Source organism: Drosophila ficusphila, unplaced genomic scaffold, assembly GCF_018152265.1.
Source record: "Drosophila ficusphila isolate 14025-0441.05 unplaced genomic scaffold, ASM1815226v1 contig_414, whole genome shotgun sequence".
NCBI lineage: Eukaryota > Metazoa > Arthropoda > Insecta > Diptera > Drosophilidae > Drosophila > Drosophila ficusphila.
Window position 1 is genome coordinate 9,783,398 of NW_025064328.1, and position 17,339 is coordinate 9,800,736.

Here is a 17,339-nt window from a genome sequence, read left to right on the forward strand (position 1 = left end):
AAGCCTTTAAAATCATAAAGATCCATTTAATGCAATCCAAAGTGGAAGTTATAAAATTCACCCAAAGCTGAGCTTAAATCCTGTTCTCATCAAAAATGCAAAAGTTTTAGTGTTCGCCACGATAAAATATAGCCAGATTTGGGCAGTGAGCAGCAGATTTGGCCAGCAAGGACCTGATTCAGCAGCACTGACTGGCAAAAGTAAATAAGCTTGCACAGGCAGCTCACGCAATTCATGGCTGAATACATTGAATACATTTGGCGGGCGCAGGCAAATCTATGCTAGCAAGTCGGCCTAAAACATGAAAAACTTATGGAAAGTGAGGCATAAATCAGAAGACATGTCGACAGCAGTGGAAGCCCCAGCCACGCCCCCCGCCTCTCCATCAACCTGCCCCCTGCCCCGCCCCCCTTTTGTCTGTCTGCGGGATTCACGCTTAAACACACTCACATACACAACACACACACACACACGCACACACGGTTGTGCGCATTTCCGGTCGCTTGGCAAATTCGATTTCATGGCATTGTCACGTAAAATGCTCCCCGAATTTCATGTCAATGAATTTTCTTTTTTATGTCTGTCTTTCTGTTCAGTCGGCTTGGAGTCGGTGGGTGTGTGCGCCTTAACTTATTGTAGTCTTAACGTTTTGCTCAAATGGCTCTCTTTTTCCCCTTTCAATTTCGGCTAACTTAGCCCTGCCAGAGTCAACAATTTTGATTCTATTTACACATTATTATGGCAAGAATTTCGCCCTCGATCGGGCAGCATTTTGGGGTGGCTGGGAAAACCCTTGCCCATCCTTTCGTATTTAATTATTTAAGGATTTACTTTGCCGCTGTGCAAGACTTTATGTAAGGCCGAGGGAATTTTCAATGCGACTGATGGGAAACTTGAAAGAGTGGCAGGTGTCAGATGTCCCAAGTACTTTGAGCAGGGCTCCGGAATACTGGTACTATTTGATGTTATTCTGTGAGTGCATGGCTTAAAGTCTTGATTTGGCCAACTTAAATATTAGTTTTGCTAAAGCCAATGCTGTTGTGGGGCTAATAAAGAAGTTCGGAGGGGGTTCTAAACTGTCTGAAAGTCCAACTCAAATGGAAAACATTATTTGTGTTTTGTTAAGTTATCCGAAAGTTAGCTGGCTAGTTAGCAGTTTGTTGCAGGTTTATCTAATTTCTAGAAATGTAGCAAATAAATGAATGAACTGTTTAACAAGCTTTAAAATAAAGTCATACAAGAATGTTGGATCCTTAAAATTGCTTAATATAATAACTTATTTTCAAAATATAGTTCTAAAACATGTTTTATTTACAATGCGAATTAATTAAATTAAAAATTTTTTTTTTTTTGGCTTTACTGTTGATGAAAAATTTTCGAGCCCACAATAAAGCTTTGAATTTCTTGAACGTAGTAATTGATTAAAGTGGCTTCCACTTCCACGAAATTCAATGACACAAATTGTTTTCTTGGTTTAATGTGGTTAGAAACAATTCAGGGCTCATATTCCTTGAATCGAGGGTAGTCATATTCGAAATGGAAAATTCCGAGCTTGGTTTTGAGTGCTTTTGATTGCTGGGGAGTTGAGGGGAGGCTGCTTTTGGAATACCACGCGTAATTGTACAATGAGCAAATATGATAAGCAGCTTTCAAGTTAATGATGCGTGATACGTGTATTTCGCGTACAATTCCCCTTCCCCCTCCCCTTTCCCTTCCCCCTCCCCTTTCCCCTTTTGATTATATAGCGAATACCTACTCCCACTTATCGGCAGAAATCACAAATCATTTTCATGGGAATGCGTATGTGGTCCAATTAGGCCACCAGCAGACTGAAATGGGGAAAACGGGCAAGCGCCAAACGGATAATTCAAAATTATTGATTCGCCACGTTTTTGGGTCTGAAATTCTGGAGGAGACAAAAACATGTACCTCAAAAATTCGTGACTAATAGCTACATCGATTGAGGTCTTTTAAGCTGGGAAACTTTTCCTACCTCTCAATTATCCACTCTTACACTTTTGCGGTACAGTGAGCATTCCGGCATTGAGACAGCATTTTGCGCTTTTTATTAGCCAAATTAAGCTCGCAAAACTTTGTTGGCGCCCAGAAAATTTAATTTCCATTTCCATTTAAAATCTTTGTTTATTCTTTAAGCTGAAGAAAGAGGGTTAAGTTAAAAGGGAAGAATACTCCTCGCAGTGCTCGTCTTGGTGGCCATAAAATGTTAAAAAAGTTGTTTCAAAGGAAAAGTCAATTCTTAAGCCCTCGTAGTTGCACTCAATGGAATACACTGAAATTTACAGTGAAGATAATACCTTGATTTAACAATTTTTTAAGGGTTTCTTATCTATTTTCGAATAAAAATGTTTTTGCTCGAAGCCAGCGGATTTTAAAAATTACGGTTTTGTCTTAAAAAATGTTTAATTGTATTTTTTAGAACTTCAGTGGCGATTCAATTGTTACCACAAATATGAAACTAAATATTAGATGTTTTACCAATTTTTGTAATCATAAAATAGTTTTATTTATTTTATTTACTATGTAAATTAATATTTACAAAAATATTTTTTTTTTGTATTTTAAATGTAAAATTGGTAAATGCTTTGAGATGTTTAATGAATTTTTTGTGCTTTTTACGTTTTTACTTTGAGGTTTTTATAAAAAAATGTTTTAATTCTTAAAGTTGTGCATTAGCTTGTAACATGAATTATCTTATATAAAAAAAACCAACGAGTCAAAAACATTAAGAAATATAGTTCTTTATTGAATTAGATTTTGTTCCCTGTATTTATTACTCTTTGAATTCAATCCCATCTCTTTTTGAAAATAAGGCCAAATGTAATTCCGAGTGTGATTGTGATGTTTTGTTGTGAAGTGGATGCGGGCGGTGCAAACAGATTTGCATGCATAGTGCAGAAGTTGACCTAAAAGTCGGGCAACAACTCGGCTCTCCTGCGGTCTACGGCCGCTCGGCAGCAAATTGGTTTTACCGGAGGGTTTTGCCCAAGGCCTTCCCGGCCCGTTTGGCTTCGTAGCGTTTCAGTTCGTGGCCCGGGCTCTTTGAACGCCATTGTTGCAGCCGAGCTGGTAACTGCGGATGCAGTTTTCAGCTAACAGTTGCCCGGAAAGTGGATGTGGATGTCGATGGGGATGGGGATGTGGGGAGGTGGCTGGTGCACGCCAAGTGCCAACATTCATTAAACGGCCATAAACAAGTGGTGCAGATTGCGTTGAGAACAGAAACCAGCGACCAGAAGGCGACAGCGCGCCCGCAAATGGATTCCGCGTCAAAAACGCATGCAACAGCTCTTATTTATGAGCTGCTTTTCCGTTTTCGCACTGACAAAGTGCGCGGAAATCAAGGAAAAGTCCATTACACAGCAAACGCACTAAAGGAGACTTGAAATCATTAATTTTTTTGCGAACAGATTGTTTTTAAAAAGTTTTCAACAGTTTAAAACAAACAGTTGAATTGCGCAAAAAAAAACTTTAAAAAAACTTCTTGAATAATGTAGTACTACAAAAAGATTAATTTTAAAATTTGTGTATATCTTTTGGTTGGTCTGATCAGCTTTTAATATTATTTATTTTTGGGTTGTTGATTAGGACACAAAAACAGTATTTTTTAAGTGCAAAGGCAAATCGTTAACAGATGTTTTCAGGATTATATTTAAGTTTGTTTTTTTAAGTTCCCACGACTTTTGCTAGTTTCTTGCAAAGTTGATTTATTCTACAAGTTGTACGAAAGCTCATTGAATGTTGCTCTCTCTCCGATCGTTAAAGTAAGCAGACCAGAAAATATTTCCAGAGAGCGTGACTAAGCCCGATTGCATTTGCCATACCAATTTTACAACCGATTCGAACCATGTTTTCCTTGGAACGGAATCAATGGGGTATGCGCGCCAATTGTGGAAATGACTAATGTTGCGATGACAAGTTTTTATACTCGTTCCTCCGCTGGCTTTCACTTTTCGCTTCGTTCTAAGTTGAAGGATGCATCGGAAATCGGAGCTAAAGGAAGCAAGAAGGGAGCGGAAGTGAAATTCCAACGGGCGTGACACTTTTAAATCATTTAATTTTCTGCAATGGATACAGCATGAGTTCAAAATACAAAATGAACAAGTTTAAGTGGCTTTTGAACTATTGAACTGATTTTTCGTTTGCAGCAAAAGATATTTAAGTAGAAGAATGTAAAGAGAAAAACATCTATACACACGTTTTTCTATATTTTCTTGTATTGCTTTTAAGTTCTATTTATTATTTTATATGGCTTGGATATTTTAGCCAAGAATTTTATTTTCAAAATATTTTACATGAAGTACGAGGCATATGCATTTTTAATAGAACCAATTTATGTGTTGTGTAAAATAATTTTTCTTTCATTTCCACTGCTATTTAAATTAGTATAAAGAAATGAACATGCAACTTCTGTAGTTCTTAGATTTTGGGATTCTAAATCCTGGTTGTTAAAGCTGTCTAATGTACTTGTAGAACAACATTCATTCGAAGAGCATTTGCCGTTCTCTGTGAACTGTTGGCTAGTTTGTTTGTTTGATTTTTGTGTATCCATTTCCAGCTGTGCCCAGCGGAGACCGGCGAAGGCGAGCGCATTTCATATTTAATTAAAATCGAGGCACCCACAGCAGACACCCGCAAAAGCAAACAGCTACACATGCAAACACACCAGCCACCAGCACTTATGCATAACACACAGCGACCATTTAAATAAGGGGTTCGTGGAAAAGGGGGAGGGGATGGTGATGGGAGATGGGAGAAGGGAGAGGGGAAGGCAGAGGAAAGGGGGGAGGAGGCACAGCGGCGACGTCGTCTGGAAAATGGTAATAACAGAGCGCTGGGCAAATATTTAAAATCTTCCGAATGCCGCATTAATGAGCTTTTATTTTGACGGCGATAAGCGCAGCACACACACTAAGTTGGTAGCAAATTATGGCTAATTCGTGATTGCTTTATGCTAAACAGATGCGGGCGCCGAAAAAATGGGGGAAAATAATTCGCCAGCGTATAATCAAAACAGAGTATAGGCGGTACTGCCACGCCCTCTGCACTCCGCACCCCGCCCACTTCTGCTGGCCAGAGTGGCGTGGCAATTAAAGCGCGTGACGAAAACATTCCGCTGCCACGCCCATGAATATTTCAACAGCCGGTTGAGGATCCTCCATTATGTGCAAAAATAAAAATATTTAATATATTCAAAGTGTTGGTCTGATATTATTTTGATTTCATTTTGAATTGATTTGATTAAACAAAAAATACTCTTTCCTTGCAAATATTGTTATATGCACGTATAAATACAAATAAATTTAAATTGAAATAAATTGGGTTAACCACTTATCTACTTCTCTCTATTAAAGCTATTGAAAATATATGAAATTCGCAGCACTAACAATTTCTCCTGTTCAATTTTAAAACGGAAGCTATCGGCATTTGTTAATAATTCTATTTCTATCAACTTCTGTGCTCTAGTTTTCTGCTGCCAGCTGCTTTTCGCTGGGCACCGCATATTTCTTTTTGTTTTCGTTGCCATAACTCATTTCGCGCTTTTCTCGAGGCGGTGAAAAGCGCGGGGAAAACCGTAGAAAAATGCGAGGAATGCCGGAAAAAAGAGTGGTGTAAAAGCCAGGATCGAGCAAGTGTGTGAGTGTGTGTGTGAGCACTTTCCGGTGTGAGTGTGTGTGTAGGTGCGTTGGGCGTCCTTATTAAGTGGTTCGAGTGCTGATTTATAGCACTTACCCTCCCGTCACTCCGGTTATCCTGTCGGTTTTCAACTGAAGGACAGGACACTCACATTGTATGTCCTTCGTTAGCGACCGGCACACCCAGCACATTCGGTTAAAGTTTTAAGCGCTCACTTTGCATCTAAAGTGAGTTTGGAGATAAATGTTTTGCACGCGCATTACTCATACGCCGGGTTGGCGCAAAACCTTTTCCACCAGCCAACGGAAAAAGGGCCAACAAAAACAAACAGCACTTAACCTTATTAAAGCAAGCAAAAAGGGTAACTGGATCGTTGATTAATTTAGCAGGAAATAACATTTAAGGTTTCATCTTTACGATGAAAAAAGCATTTAATCCACTTCTTTTATAAACAAAGAAATAAATTTTGAAATTGAAGCCCTTTAGAAACTCATTCACTTTAGTTGCATGCGAGTTGCTAAAATCTTTTGAAGTATTATTTCCTGTATAATTCTTTCTTATTTGGGGAAAAGAAAATATATTTCCTTGTTGAAATAATCTGGCATAAGCTCAACTATATATTGCTTTCAAGTTATAGCTCATAATTCCCGCCATTCCTTTCAAATTCGTTCTTGTCAGTTTATAACTCTTTGTCTTTCTGTCTAAATCGTTTTCTTTTTTGGCAAGTAGCAGAATTGACTTGAACTAGATTTTCTCAATTCCACCGATTTCACCGAATGTTTACACTAGCACTCAGATCTCAGATATCTTTCGCGGTCCATTCGCAGAACAAAGAGTGAAACGGATGCAGTAAAAGGTGCCAAGTCTGGAGCAAATTAATATATTTACGTACCGATGGATTGCCTCACCAGACGTATAAAACTGGCTGTAAAATTGAGTTACGAACATTGCGTAAGTCCGGCCACCGATCCCGACCCAAATAGGAATTTTTCCACTGGCCGTGGAATGGCGATGGTTCAGGTCAAGTGCAACAACGGCGGCACTCGGCCATAAACATTTTATAGTTTCAATAAATATAAAATTTGAGAGCCATTAAAATCGGTTCGGAACATGCATACGCGTTCTGCATTTGTTTGTTGCCGTTCTTTGCAATTCATTGGTTTTGTTTTCTCTCGAGTTTTATGTCTTTCGAATAATGTGAGCGAGCAGGATTTGGGATGTGTGTACACACAATTTTCTGCTGCAAATATAAACAAGTTTTTATGTTTATATAGAGCTTAGAGACAGCATCAGCAGAAACCAAATTACGCATACGCCATGAATAAAATGAAACAATTCGAATATGGTGCTAATTCACTTTCTTGAGCTCGGGTAATTTTAAGGAAAATGCATTTAACACATTCGAAACTTCTTGCTTAACTTCTGGTTAAGTCGATTAGGAAACAATAATTGCAATCAGCTCTTCATGTTTGCAAATCTGTTTTTCCCCGACAAAAGTTTGTCGTAACTTTGCTTTGACATTTTGCTGATATTTCTTGCTTATCTTGTGTTTGTTTAGCTTGATTATTTCACTGGCGCAAATATATTGGAATACGAAAATGAAAGGAAATTGATTTCTTGGTACTTTATTTTATTGATAGCAAAAGGCGGATTACTTTTATGATCCAAACAAAGTTTGATTCGAATCAAAAGGATTTATTATTGTTCGAAATACAGTGTATATGTTAGAATTTTATTACTGTAAATAAAGAAGACTTCAATAAAGGTTTTTTATGTAAGGTGTTATTGAATCTGGATTTTTTGTTACAAATATATTTCTTTGGTTTCTATTCAAAATACTCTTCTAAATACTGAATTGTATACATGAAAATATAAGGTATTAGGCGTATTATTTATATATATAACTATCAACTTTATTTATGCGTCTGCGTTGAAGCCTGAAATCTATTTTGCGCCCTTCCTGTTTAATTTCAGCCCTAAATGAACTGGCGATTAATTACTCGCCAATTTACCCTCATCAACTTCTTGCCCAGTCCTCTAATTAGACGGGAGCGACCGCTCAGCATGTGGCAAGAACCCATCCCACTTTCTCTTCAGGATCTATCATTCCGTGGAGCACACATGCCGTTCGGGGAACCCACGACGTTTCGGGAAATTATTGGGCATTAAACTCTTTATGAAAATGATAAATAATGAACCTGGCGAATCGTAAAGAATTGTACACGCCTATATACATTAATGCTTATGTACGCCCGAGCTTGGGTAATTTTTTAATAAGTATTCAACGCTTCTTCGGGCACATTTTCCAGGAATTTACCTGAGTATGTGCGTGCGTCGTAAACATTTTTATTGGCCATTTTCAACATGAGAAGCAATGAAAGGATACGCCGAGTCGGGTCGGAAAATGCTTTATGATGGCAGAAAGACGGCGGCGAAAGGGCAGATGAAGAGGCGAAAAAGTGGAACATTTTCATTTCCATTTTCGTTCTCGTTCTCGTTCTGGCTTTCGTTTTTGTTGTTTGTCATGGCCCATTCAATTATCTTAATATTACGCATACGCCGCATGGGCTGCCAAACAATTTTTGGGGGAAAAGATGACGGAGTAGAGCTGGTTTGGAGGGTAAGCCATCGCCCAAAAGGGGAGAAACTAATTACCGTCGGCCAAATAAACAAGACTCTCGAGTATTTCGGCCCGAATGCGTTTATTGATCCCGAAATGCGGCCTAAATGAGCCGGGAATTGTGATTGTTGCTTCGCGGTTCTTACCTTCTGGCGAATTTCCTTCGTAGTCCAGTATCCGGCATTCTATTATTGTTTGTCCAGACTGATTGGATTGATTCACAATTTATTCTCACTTTTTCATTTGCACTTTGGTTTGCGCTCGGCTCGCTCTAAATTCATTAAACCGGAATATTTGTGGGTTTTGAAAAGGGACAGACAATGTTTGGTTTTTGGGCACTGGCTTTAGTTGGGCCTCTCTCATTTACATTTTATGCATATTTTAATTGCTCTCAGATACAGAAACGTGGACAGCCCCCGCAATCCGCAATCCACATCCGCACAGGCGGAAGCCAACAATGAACAATGAACAGATCCTGGGGCTGTGGGGCTATGGAGCTCCAGCTGTGGTCATTGCACTTGGCACGATTTCCTTCTCCTCCTCTTTTTGCCTTCTTTTAATTGGAAATTAGAGCGAAGTTGGAACTGTCCGTCGCAGAATTTGCATTGCCCCACTCCACCGGCAGTCGCTTTGTTTATTAAACTTCAATTAGGCAAGTTTTTTCCAATTAAAATTTGTTCGCTGCAATTTTAAGGGTTCTTTGCTGGCCGGGCAAACTTTTCTAGTGGTTGGTTTAATTGGTTTTTTAGCCCCTTTTGTGGGGTTGCATTGTTTCCATATCAATCTTGGTCTACTGAAGGCAGACGACTGAAGACCGAAGACATTGATAAATGCAAAGGGGAACCCAACCAAGAAACCCGTCGGAATGCGCAATGCCATTTAGACACTCTATATAATTTGGGGAATCTTTCACCTTTTGTGGGAGAAAGGGGACTCTGTCTACCATTTAATGAGTGTCTTTGCCTCTTATTTTCCTACAAAATGTTTAACAGAACCTAAGTTGTGTTATTCGTGTCTGATTAAAATTAAATGATGTTCATTAGACTATAGAAAATCATTATAGTCATTACCAAATAAGCTGAACTAAAAACTAAATCAAATCTAAATTTGGCTTAGATAAAGTAAGATTATCTTTCCACCAACTTCTGAATTACCTGACAATTCCAGAATCTTCAAAACAATACCCCTTCCACAAATACTAACTATTAATGGTGATTATAAAGGTAATCCCAAGGAGTTGTTATTGTCAGATTAGCTTGCTATGATAAGCTAACAAAATCCAAAAACGGGTATTTCAAAATAGTTACTTTTAAGGCATGCATATTAAATGAAATAATTGTGCAGGTCGGGAAATGCAACGCCGTTTAGACAATGTCCATAATCAGGGGAATGTCGCACCTGCTTTAAGATAAGGGGAAGGGGAAAAGTGGGAGGGGGAATCTGGAATCGGTGGATATAAATACACTGCTCGCCACTTGAATAGGACACCTCTAAACTAGATTTTATAACTTTAATTGCTGCCAAGCCAAGCCATCTAGGAACATAATTTTATTGTTTTAGTTAAGTTAATTTAAATCTAGTAGTGTTGCAAAAATTACAATATTTTTAAAAAGTTGTAAGTATAAAAAAAAAATTGTTAAACAATTAGTAACCAATTGTGCAGTCTTCATTTTGCACCACTTGATTAGGACACATTCCCAAAAAAAATGTTTAGAATTTTCAAACTTTATTCAAACATTAAAATTACTTAATATATTCTAGTTTAAGGTATTTTGTAACAAAAAAAATTTTTTTAATAATGTGTTGAGCCACCTTTGTTTTCCAAAACTTCACACATTCGGTTTGGAAGGGATGCGTATAATTTTTCCAAATAACTCAACGTAATCGAGTCCCATGCTAATTTGATAGCTGCCATAAGCTCGGGAACGCTCGAATATTGCTGGCCGGATCCATATACTTCACGTGTTAGCCATCCCCACAACTACCCCGTGCCCGTTCTAATACCAAGGCCCAAACTCCACAGCCGCTGTCTGTGTGTGTGTGTGTGTGTTAGTGTGCGTGTGTATCTGTGTGCTGGGTATTTCACTTATTTACACTTCACTTCGGCTGCTGATTCCGCTGCTACCGCTGCCTTTGCCGCTGCTCACTTGTTCGCGCCCGTTTTCAAAGTTTTTCCCCAGCTTTTCCTCACTTTTTTGTTGGTGTTATTGTTAAATTGCTTGGGTGCCACGACCGTTTTTCCGCTGCGAGCACCAAACGCTTTGAACTTCGACGAGGAACTGAGCGACGGCAGAGCAGCTCGGAAAAGCCGAAAGCTTTCGGCCCAGAAACGCCGTGGAAATGGCACAGAGAGCCAAAAAGGAGCACAAGCTCATCGCGCTGTTGCTGCTTTGTTTTCCTCCATTAAAATGGTTAAAATCCGGGGTTGGGTGGCAGAAACACTTGTGGCTCAAAGGCAAAAAGGCTGACATGTTGCCAGTGACAACCAGCAACACACGGAAATGTTGCACCGGCCATTAATCGTGTTGCCGTGAAGAAAGTTGAGTGCATTTTGCCCACACACCAAATACCGGCACTTTTGGGCCAATTAATATCGACCGAGCGGAGTGTAAACACTTTCTGGCCTCTGGCCATCTGCTTCTGGCCAAAAACTGGCGGCCGATAAGATAAACAATCCAAACGAGGCGTGTTGCTAGTTCATGTTGCCACAGAGCTGAATGGGTTTTGGTGTTTGGTCCGATTCGGTTTCGGATTCAAACTCGGTTGCTCACTGTTTCTCCGATTTTCGGTTCCCGGGCAGAAGCCAGAAAACAGAAACCGGAGGAGCCATCGGATGCGGTGAGCTTTTGGAGCCTGCGGCGTTGGTTCCACTTCCACTCCGTTTCTCAATGCGGCCGAATAAGCTGCCACTTCCTTTCTTCGTTCTCCAAAACAATTGAGAGCCTTTTTGGCGCCCGATGAGGTGACAATTCCATTTAAGAATTGCGGGCATCGCTTTGTTATTGCTCATAACCATTCCGACTAACAGTGGAGATAGATATTGCCTCTTTATTGCCACAGACTATTTACTATTGTGGGATTAGTTTCTACTTATCTAACAGTTAATGCTGCTACACTAAAACGTATACGAGTTCAAAGAGAAGTAGGTCAGCATTTTAGGAAGAATTCCCTGCAATGGTTTTACAATTTAAAAAAATATTTAAAAATTTTAACTGTATGTTAATCTAGAATCTTTTGCTTTAGTTTCACATTATTACTTCTGAACTTTCATTATGATACGAATATATAATAATTAAGATCTTTTCATTTAAGAATCAAAATACTATTCTGCAAAATGAACCAGAAGTGGAAATGGGGTTCCAAAACATATTCTAAAACAGTTTTCTTTTTGCCGAACCTTTTCTTCTTAACTTAACAAATAGTTTATGTTTTCTTTCAATATTAGATAATTTATACTCACTCTGGTAGAACACTTCCTCCACTGCCTACATCTACTTAGGCCACTTTAATTTATGACCCATCAACGGATACAGTCCATTAAATGACACCCACGACGAACTCCAACTGTAATTAAATAGTTAAAGTAACGAATTGCCCTTTTCGAGAGTTTACATAGACATTAACATAAAGGTCTTTATTATCGGGTCTGCAAAACAGAAGCTGCGCGCACTGGAGGGCAACGAACTTTGTTTTCCACAGGACCAGGAGCAGACGCAAAAGCAGGAGTAGGAGCTTCTAGGATGCTGCTCGGTTCAGGTGTCGGGCGTCCCGTCTGCAGCAAATTAAGTGCGATTAGTCAGCCAACGGGTTGTCAGTGCCGCAGGGCATTAGCATAAGCAGAATGCCCGCCAAGGGGGGGTTGATTATCCCTCCATCCGGGGTCCTTTGAAAGGGCTCCTCTCGCTCCTCCCGGGCAAAATCAATTTCTATAGTTAATAAGCCGACCGCCTGCTGCGGATCAAGCTGCGTGCTCTTTTCCCGCTGCCAGGAGGCGGGATGCTATGCATGTGTATGTGAAGGGAAAAGGGGTTGGGTAAATGGCACTGCCCCCATTGTTTGTAATTAAATGGATGTGTTTGGAGGTCCTGCGGCGCATTGTGTCGCCCTGCGTCGTTTGGCCTCCTTGGGCTAATGCACCGACTGCCCGCTGTTGTTGCATAAACTAATTGATTTATCAATATCAAGTGCACGCCAGCTACGTCTTAATTAGCATTTTCTCCTTCTTGTGGCTCACGGTGCGTATACGCAATTAATACGAATTTGCCTCGTTAATTACTGCCGGCCATGTACACACACATTAGATAATGGGCCACACGTGGCCCGCTCCTTTCAAGGATTTATGGCGAAAGGGTCCACTTTGGTCAAAAGCTGCTGGCCAAGGCTCCAAGCTCCACCTGGTTAACGACCCATAAATCTAAACACTCTCGCCACGGCCCATAAATTGCCCCAATTCTACGCTATAAAATAAAATGACCAGATAATGCATTCTCCAAAAAGGGGAAAAGTCAATTTTTTTCTTCACTTATTTCAAAATTATGTTTGAGGATTTTGTTTCAAAAACCGAATCCACGCTGTGCGGGTTAGCTAACATTTGTTTTGGTTCCGCCGCAAAACATTTTGGCCAAAGTGCAAACCGGTTAACTGACTGCCAACAGCTGCTGTCAAACTTTGGACTAAATTCTAATTCTGCGGTTGCCAATTGAAATGCTTTTCGCATTGGAATGTTTGAAAAGTGCTAATGGGATTAGGCGGATAGTGAATGGGGATGGGATGATGATGAGCTCTAAAGAGGGATTTATACGATGCGATAGAGCTCTTTGATATAAGAGCTTATTTATTAAGTGGAATAAAAGAGGAGTTATTTTAAAATATATGATGAGCAAATTGAACTAATATTTTTAATTAATTAAATGTCAATTTCCGATTAGGTTTCTCATAAAATATCATTGCTGAAAAATGGCTTGCACATGTTTCTATTTGAACAGAAAAACTGAACTAAAAAATATGTTATGACTCACTTATTATAAATAAATCTATATAACTTCTTCATAAAATGAATGTAAGTATATGTTTTATGAAAATCTACCAAGAGTTACTTGTTCTATGGCAACACTTTCTTTACAAACCAAACCTGTGTTTAATTTTTACCTTTAATCGCAAAATATTAAATTTCTTTTCTGAGGGGAACTGAAAATGTATACAAATATCGACCGCAACTGTTGATATCCAATTTTTTGTGGTATGCACAAAAGTCTGAATGGGCATAAAACATAAAACAGTGATACAGCATCTCTGCTTGTCACTTTGATGATGCATTGAACGGCCAAAAAGGCTTAGAAAGAGTGATGAAATCGTGTGTGAGCACAGATACAGGATACAGGATACAGGGCCAAAACACATGGGCTGTGGCCATGCCTGCCACCTGTTTGGCTTACAACGCTAATCCATCAATGGCAACAAGGCAGAAAGTGCCAACAGCAGCTTCGAGTGCTTCAGCCCAAAGCAAACATGAAGGCAAACAAAACCAAAAAAAAAAAGAAAAAATAAACCCAATAAAATTCCCAATGCTATTGTTTAGAACAACAACGCCGAGCCACCGGCTCCATTAAAATACATATTCGAAAAGCCCTAAAAATCCATTCATTCAGGTGGGTCGTAAAAGCGCGAATGGCCGCAATCCACCACCCACTCAACCACCTACTCACCCACTCACATAGCCACTCAACCACCGAACCACTCACACGACCCAGGGAAATGGCCCTCCATCATTCATCCATTGGGGATGTAGATTTTTGCCGCACTCTGGAATATCCTGCAATCGAAGTTGCTTTTTTCTTTTATTTTACCGCACCTCCCTTTTTCCCTTTCCCCTGTACTTCATTTTATTTATGCTCGTGTTTTTACAGTTCAATAAAGTTCAATAAATTCAGCGACTTGCAAGTGGATTTTCACTGATAAACGCAGACGGATCAAACAAATTAAAGTCCTAAGCCTGCCAGGCATCCCGGCTCATCCGAAAGATGCAAAAAATAATACAGATGCTAGCGACTGGCTTAGAGAGTTGTTGTATTCTGTATCCTGTATCCTGTATCCTGAATTCTGAGTCCTGTATCCTGAATCCGACTGTGTCAGCGGACAGAAGGTCAAAGGAGCATGACGGCTGGCATTGATGGACGAGGGGGTCGGGGCTGAAAACATATGCCAAGGTCATCGAAGCCGACATGTAATCGCTTTCCTGTCGCTTTTATAATGGTTAAAGACCGCTTACCAAAACTCAACCCACTTTTGAACACCATGTCTCGAGAATCGTAAGGGAAAAGCATTGATGGACTTTAAATAGTATTAAATATTAAAATTTCAGGTATCCAAAAATCCCTTTTTTTGTCAAGAAAAACCTTTAATGGGCTTTACTTTGTTTGTTCAAATTAATATCAATGTTATACTAATGTGTGACTTGAACGTTTTTATTTCAAATAAATATCTGTACTTAGAAATCAAAAATAAATGAAAAAGTTTTTTTATTGTCCAATGACCGTTTCTTAAAAAACAGTTAATTAAAATTGATTATTTTGTGCAATTACTTAAATAACACTGTAGTTTGAACCTTTGTGTATCGGCAATAAAACATGAAATCAAAAATGATTAAGTGTAAACTGGGTATGTCAAATACCGTTTAAATCAAATGTCGAAATCTGAATTTCAAGTATTCGGCTGGCTCAACTTGATTTGCACGGACCTTGATTTGCAAGGACCTTTCATCCTTCTCATCCTCGGGCTGCATGGCTATCATTGTGGATGTCAGCCATCGATTTGGGGTTTTTTTTTTGGGGTGCCCTTCATTTGACTTGTCTGCCATTCTCTCTTCATATCTTTATCTAAATAATAGGATGTCACTTTTAATTTGAGCTTCGATTTATATGCCTAGTCACTGGACCCCCGAAACCTACAGCTCGACATTCCAATAAAAAGCGGAATGACAAAAGGAAATGGAGACAAAAGCGGCAGGATTCAGGACACTTAGACATCTTCATTGTGCTTATCAGATTGAGAGGGGAACACACACCCCGTTTTCTTGGACTTTTCAGTGAGGATTCTGTGGATACTGCCACTCGTTGGCTTTTTTCTTTTAGAGGGACAATTAGCCGAGTAGTCCCCGCAATTTAATTGTTATAAATGCCAAGGCTGGATGCGAATTAAGTAATATTTATGGCAGCCAGTGAAAGGATATCAGGCCACCAGGAAACTCTTCCCCATGCGCCAAAGGATCATTAATAACAGTGGATTTTGCACTCGAGCAGCTGACTCTGTGGCACCGCGTGGGTGTGACTCTCTAGTCTCCAAGTCTCCGGTCTCCAGTTGCCCCATGCGAGTCGTGGCCATCCTATTACCATTAATCTCATGCACGGGGAGCAGCATCTGCCAGATAGTCCTGGCTGTGATTTCAATTAAGAGCGCCCAGAACCCAGAACCCCGAGGCGTAAAAACCAAGTTATGAAGATAAATGTCACTCGTCAAGTGGCAATCAATTAGTTAATGCTTTCAAGGCTCACGGGACATAGTTTCCGTTCCCGGAAAAGTTCTCGGGCTCCGAATTGAGTTTCGTGTTTGTCACAGAAATTATTCAATTACCAAATTAAATTTAATGCCTTGTACTCTAAAGAAGGACGCCAAGGACGCAGCCAGTTTGCTTTTGATCCCACTAAAAGCTTTAATAACTGTAAATTGCTTTCACAAATTTGTCTTCGAACGAGAGCAGCGAGAAAAGCTGGAAAAGTAGGAAAAGCGGGTGGAAAAAGAGGAGGAGTTTGGGGGGTTAGGTGGTTAGGGGGGTTGGGAAGGACCTGCCCGCATACCTGGGCAAACATTTTTCTCATTTCGGTGTCGCATCCCTCGCCCGTGACCAAATATTTAAAGGTATTCGACGTGAGCCGCACTCTGAGTTCGGAGTTCGAGTTCGATGGCATTGCCAATGCCAATGGGGGCAAAAGGCCAAAACGAACCATTATCGACGTTTTGTCCCCCAGCATTTCGCATTAATGTCTCTATCCACCTGACGCCGAGCATCAGAAATCCAATTATATTCACTTTATGTACAAAAAGCTCCTGCTGCACGGCAAAGTGAATCCGTGAAAGAGGGAAGAGGGACCCTCTGGCCCGAACCATTAACTAATGCCGAAATCCGCTTAAAATTTTAATTTCGTTCGCCCTGCAAAAGGGCTGTCAGGATAACGGTGAATCCGCTTAGTTAGTCACCTCCTCGGTGCGTGAATTTGGCCCAAAATACGTTAATTCGAGAGCGCTTTAAAGGCCACGTTTAAACAATGTTTTCAATGGTTTCAGTAGAAAGTGTTTTCGATTTAATATCCGTAATTCAATAACAAATAAGTCATTATAACGTAATCATACCATCGGACTTAATTCTCGGACATCTGTCATGAATGACAGTAAACCTTCTGAGAGAAAATCATTAATAACCGGCAAAGAAACCATTACAATATCTTTCGCATATCATAAATTATTCCAGATGACTCGTTAATACAAATTACTTATCTGGAAATAAGTATCTGTACGGTAATTACATTTCCTAGATTATTTTTAGATTATTTTTTTGTTATCTATCTACGCTAAAGCCTAAATGCTGTTGGTGCGGTTACTAAATTTATACCTTACTTACTTAAACTATCTGAAATAATCAGTATTTGCAAACTTGAAAAATGAAAAAAGGTGGTACTAAACTAGAAACGGTTTGCTTGACGATTGGTAATCCAATATATTTTACTTTATAGTGAAGATAAAAATTTTAATTTATTTAGTATAGTTTTAGGCTGAAGACAATAATAATTTATGTAACTTTTGAGTATCTCATGAATTTGTTATTGGTTTAAATAAAACGGTTTTTGTGTATATATTATTATATCATAATTATTCATAATTAAATAAGATTTTTATTAAGTCCTTCTCCGTTTCTGATCGAGAACGTGGTCTTCCAGATCGAATAATGTTCTCTTTTTATAAGCATAAACTATTCGAAGAGCTTTGTGAAAGCTTCGAAAACGTCAGCAAA

The 17,339-nt window shown here is 39.4% G+C and overlaps 1 protein-coding gene across 6 annotated transcripts in view; it reads right to left on the reverse strand.

Annotated features, from left to right (window-relative positions):
* LOC108096821 (NACHT domain- and WD repeat-containing protein 1) overlaps positions 1–10,540 on the reverse strand; it is a 41,792-nt gene extending 31,252 nt beyond the window's left edge. For 5 of the 6 annotated variants that reach the window (XR_006245467.1, XM_043208125.1, XM_043208124.1 and 2 more), the window contains exons 1-2: positions 10,370–10,540; positions 8,422–8,546 (exon numbers count right to left, since the gene is read on the reverse strand). The gene's annotated coding sequence lies outside the window, so the exon portion shown is untranslated. Of the gene's footprint in view, positions 1–8,421; positions 8,547–10,087 lie in introns of all 6 variants that reach the window. The other variant, XM_017198721.1, reaches the window with a different exon arrangement.
* Positions 10,541–17,339: the final 6,799 nt, after the last annotated feature.